Source organism: Erinaceus europaeus, chromosome 8 (genome assembly GCF_950295315.1).
Source record: "Erinaceus europaeus chromosome 8, mEriEur2.1, whole genome shotgun sequence".
Classification (NCBI taxonomy): Eukaryota; Metazoa; Chordata; class Mammalia; order Eulipotyphla; family Erinaceidae; genus Erinaceus; species Erinaceus europaeus.
Genome location: NC_080169.1, coordinates 123748868 through 123754550, shown reverse-complemented (window position 1 = coordinate 123754550; position 5683 = coordinate 123748868).

Genomic DNA, 5683 nt, shown 5'->3' with positions numbered 1-5683 from the left:
GTTTTTTTTACTAATGGTTTAGTATTGATTTACAAAACTGTAAGATAACAAGGGTATAATTTCACACTGAGCTCTGTGTCCCCATCCCCTTATTGGAGACTGCAGGGTCACGGATAGGGGCTGACATTATATCCATCACGATCTATATCTCTCTATATTTTTTGCCCATTTTTCCTACAGCCCTGCCGTCTCCCCCCCTCTGAGTCTCCCCCACACCTGCTGCTGCTTCCAAGTGTTCTTCTTTTTCCCTCTTCTCTCTCAGATGAGAGACTCAGCCTCTGGCTTCCTCTGCTGTTTCCAGATTCTCTTCCTGCTCAGTGATGTTGTAAAAACAAGATTCCTGGTGATGGACATTTAGGGTCCTGGTGGGATCCTGGTAGACTGGAGGTACAGAGACATGATTTTTTAAAAAGGACCCTCAACAAAACTCTGGGAGGGCCTGTGAGATATCTTAGTGGTAGAACTTGGGACTTGCACGCATGAAGTCACAGGCCAGTCCCGGCCACCTGCATGAAGTGTCTACCTGGCACGGAATACTGCTTGAAAAAGAAGGGAACTCGGGGGCAGGTGGTGGTGCACCTGGTGAAGCGCACACATTAAAGTGTGCAAGGACCCCGGTTCAAGCCCCCACCCCCACCTGCGGGGGGAAAGCTTCACGAGTGGTGAAGCAGGACTGCGGGTGTGTCTTTGTCTCTCTCCCTCTCTATCTCCCCCACCTTTCTCCATTTCTCTCTGTCGATATCCAATAATAAGTAAAGATATTTTTGTAAAAAACAATCATGAAAATGACATAGTGGGGGTTGTACTGTTATATGGGAAACTGGGAAATGTTATGCATGTACAAACTATTGTATTTACTGTTGAATGTAAAACATTAATTCGCCAATAAAGAAACAAATTTAAAAAAAAATCATGAAAGGACCTCTTTGTGAGAATTACGGTGGTGGGGGTCAGGCGGTGGTGCACCTGGTTAAGTGCACATTGTACTAAGTACCAGGATCTGAGAAAAGATCCCTGTTTGAGCCCCCAGTTCCCCACCTGCAGGAGGGAAGTGTCACAAGCAGTGAAGCAGGGCTGTAGGTGTCTCTCTGTCTCTCTCCTTCTCTATCCCACCCTCCTCTCTCAATTTCTCTCTGTCCTGTACAATATGGGAAAAATGGCCACCAGGAGCAGTGGATTGGTAGTGCCGGCACCGAGCCCCAGAGACAACTGTGGAAGGGAAAACAAACAAACAAAAATTCGGGTGGTTATCTTTGGGAGGTGGGAGGGGGGGAACGCAGATCTTTGGTGGTGGGTGTGCTGTGGCCATGTGGAACTCTACATTGTAATATTATTTTATTTTATTTATTAATTTTATTTTTATTATTTATTTAAATTTTATTTAATTATTTAATTTAATTTTTAATTTTAATTTATTTTATTTATTATTTATTTATATAGGAGGAGAGAGAGAGAAAGAAAAACAGACATCATTCTGGTACACGTACTGCCAGGGATTGAACTCAGGACTTCATGCTTGAGAGTCCAGTGCTTTATCCACTACACCACCTCCCAGACCACTCTACATTGTAAATCTTACTATCTTGTAGCCCACTAGTAATGCCAAATAAAAAATGAGGAGGTGGGGAGAGAAGGAAGTTATCAATGTGTGATGACAGGGATGAAGGTTTTATGCTAAAGCGCAATGAGTCAGCACAGAGGAACACGCACAGCACGGCTCTGGGTGCAACAGTCGGACTCTGGGCCCGCGTGGCGGCCCACCCAGCTGGGCACACACATCTCAATGCTTGAGGACCCAGGCTTAAGCCCCCAGTCCCCAACCGCAGGGGGAAGCTTCATGAGCGGTGAAGCAGGGCTACAAGTGTTCCTCTGTCTGTCTCTGTCTTCTCCCCTACCTCCCCTTCTCCTTTCAACTTCTCTCTGTCCCGTCAAATATAAAGAAGAGAAAAGAAAAGAAAAGAAAAGAAAAGAAAAGAAAAGAAAGTAGGTCTGGGTAGAAAGCATAGTGGTTATGCAAACAGGCTCTCGGGCCTGAGGTTCCAAAGTTCCAAGTTGGTCCACCTGCATATCAGATGTCAGGCTCAGGCAGAAACTAGTAAAGTCATGAGCCCTTTGAAACACACCTAACATAGACCTACTAGCTATTTCCAAAATGGAGACCCCAAATCTTTGTCTGCAATATTCCAGCCTTTAGGTTGATGATTAGTCAACAATTTTTATGGTTTATATGTTAACTCTTTTTCAGCCACCAGCTTCCAGATGCTACCTTGATGCCACTGGACTTCCCTGGACAGACAACCCCACCAATGTGTCCTGGAGCTCCGCTTCCCCAGAGCCCTGCCCCACTAGGGAAAGAGAGAGACAGACTGGGAGTATGGATCCACCTGTCAACACCCATGTTCAGCAGGGAAGCAATTACAGAAGCCAGACCTTCCACCTTCTGCATCCCACAATGACCCTGGGTCCATCATCCCAGAGGGATAAAGAATAAGAAAGCTATCAGGGGAGGGGATGGGATACAGAGATCTGGTGGTGGGAATTGTGTGGAGTTGTACCCCTCTTATCCTATGGTTTTTGTCAGTGTTTCCATTTTACAAATAAATAAATAAATAAAACAAAGTTCCAGGTTCAATCCCCCTGAACCACCATAAGTGAGAGCTGAGCAGTGCTCTTCTAAAAGATAAATAAATAGGGGGCCAGGCGGTAGTGCAGGGGTTAAGAGCACATGGCGCAAAGCACAAGGACCAAGGTTCAAGCCCAGCTCCCTACCTTCAGGGCATAAGCTTCTCACATAGTGATACAAGTCTGCAAGTGTTTCTCTCTCTCTCTCTCTCTCTCTCTCTCTCTCCCTTCTTCCCTCCCTCCCTCTCTCCTTCTCCTTTTGATTTCTCTGTCTCTATCAAAATAAAAATTAAATTTAAAAAAGCCTTTGAGTAGGAGTAGACAGCATAATGGTTATGCAAAGAGACTCTCATGCCTGAGGTTCCAAAGGTCCCAGATTCAATCCCCAGTACCACCATCAGTCAGAGCTGAGCAGGACTCTTGTAAAAAAAAAAAAAAAAAAAAAAAAGCCTTTCTAGATGTTTAGGGTACAGTACTGTCTTTACAGCTCAGAACACCATGCCATATATTTGAATGTCCAGCACAGAGATGTCCGTTGACTGCTGTCATGCTCAGACGTCTTTGACCACAGTCTTGGTGGGTGCTGTACAGAGAGCCCACAGGTAAGGGGTGTGCCTTGCCCAGTGCTGCCCAAGTTCCAGCCCCAGCACCACCACTTCTGGGCTGTGATGCTTCTCTCCCTCTCTCTCTTCTTTTCTCTTATCTATCTATCTATCTATCTATCTATCATCTATCTATCTGAGTGGTCAGAAGGCAGACTAGACTAGATGCTTCTTCTTCTTCTTCTAGCGTTTGCCCTTCTTCCGTAGCCAGTCAACAGCGTCAGGTTGAGCCTGATGTAAAGTTTTGAGACCTCCTTTGAATCTGGAGAGGTGGCAGTCGTTGACTATGTGGGTCATAGTCTGTCTCGAGCCGCAGGGGCAGTTCGGGTTGTCTCTGGCTCCCCAGCAATGGAACATAGCGGCGCACCGACCATGGCCTGTTTGATAGCGATTGAGGAGGGCCCAATCATAACGTGCTAGGTCAAAGCCGGGTTGACGCTCGCAGGGGTCTGTGATGAGGTGTTTGTTCTTTACCTCAGCTGACTGCCAACTCTGTTTCCAAGAGTCTGGAACAGAGAAGTTCAGTGTAGGCGTAGGGGACCAGATTGGGTGACAAGACATCAAGCGTTGGACAGGGTGGGCGAAGATATCCGCGTATATTGGCAGGTCCGGTCGAGCGTAGACGTGGGAAATGAACTTCGATGATGCCGCATCCCAACGAATATCTGGCGGGGCGATGTTGCTAAGAACTGGCAGCCATGGAACCGGGATGGAACGGATGGTTCCAGAAATGATCCTCATGGAGGAATATAATTTGGAATCGACCAAGTGGACATGGGGGCTACGGAACCATCCTGGGGCACAGTATTCTGCAGTGGAATAGCATAATGCCAGAGAGGATGATCGCAGTGTGGAAGCGCTCGCGCCCCATGAGGAGCTGGCCAGTCTTGCAATGATGTGATTCCTCGCGCCCACCTTTGCTGCAGTTTTTATGAGATGTTTGTGAAATGACAGGGTGCTATCGAGAGTAATGCCAAGATAGACTGGCTGGGCTTCATGCCGGATTCTCGTATTACCAAGCTGCACATTAAGCTCACGCGAGGCAGAGGCATGGTATAGATGATACCGTTTTTGCAGTGCTAGGGATTAGTCGCCATTTTTTACAGTAATCAGATATCAGAGACATGTCTTTCGTGTTTCCTCGAGGATGTCAAACTTGGATGCCTGAGTTGCACAGCAGATGTCATCGGCATAGATGAACTTCCTTGAAGAAGTTTCTGGAAGGTCATTGATGTAAATATTAAATAGCATAGGAGCCAGAACAGAGCCCTGGGGGAGGCCACTTGAGACAAGTCTCCATCTGCTAGACTTGTCACCCAGATGCACCCGGAATCTTCTGTTTTGGAGAAGAAACGATATAGTGTTGGCCACCCATGGAGGCAGGCATCTTGAGATCTTGACTAGGAGACCACGGTGCCAGACCGTGTCATAGGCTGCTGTGAGATCAACAAAGACAGCACCCGTCTTTAAATTCTTCTGGAATCCATTTTCAATGTAAGTTGAGAGGGCCAGGGCTTGTTCGCAGGTAGATCTTCCTGGGCGTAAACCAGCTTGGGTGGGTGATAGGAATTTCTCTGTGAGAGGAGAAATACGTGACAGAAGCAGCCTCTCAAGGAGTTTGTAACACACAGAGAGGAGAGAAATTGGTCTATAGCTGGCGGCCAGTGTTGGGTCTTTCTTTGGTTTCAAAACTGCTATTATCTTCGCACGACGCCATATTTTGGGCATAGACTCAGATTCCAAGATGTGGGACAGGAATGAAGCGAGCCACTTCTTTGCCGCGGGGCCCAGGTTAAGAATGAGTTCTGGGGTGATGTTATCATAGCCAGCAGCTGTTCCCGGTTTAACCCTCTTCAAAGCGTCTTCCAGTTCAGACAGTGTAAAGGGAGAGAGTTTTGGAGATGGACAAGATAAATGGAAGTGGGATGACCACTCGTGGGAAATTTCTCTTTTCCAGACTGGGTTGATCTTAGCACGTCCAACTTGAGTTAGGTGACTGGCCACTGAGTTTGGAGATACGGGAGGATAGGAGACGGGAGGGGGTTGGCTACTGGCACCCAGTCTGTGAAGAAGCTTCCAGGCCTTCCTACTTGAGTGGGTGAAGTTCAGACTTTCCGTGAGTTGTTGCCAGTGGGCTTGGCGTGCTGCATCCAGGGAGGCAATGAGATGGTCAGCCACATCTGGGTCGCCCGACTCATCATACTGCTTTAGTAGTTGCTTGCATTCAGCATCAAGACAAGGCGTATAGTTAGCACGTCTCCCACGAGGAATGGCTTGGGAAGCTGCTTTGAAGATGGCTTGGCGGAAGCGCCTGTAGGAATCTTCAGAGGGGATAGAGTTAATTGGAATTGCAGGAATAGATTTGTTGGTAAGGTCACTGAACAGATGTCAGTTTGCTTTCCGAAAGTTCCATCTTAGTTTCTCCGAGCACAGAATCAGTGGGAGCTGGAGACCAATGT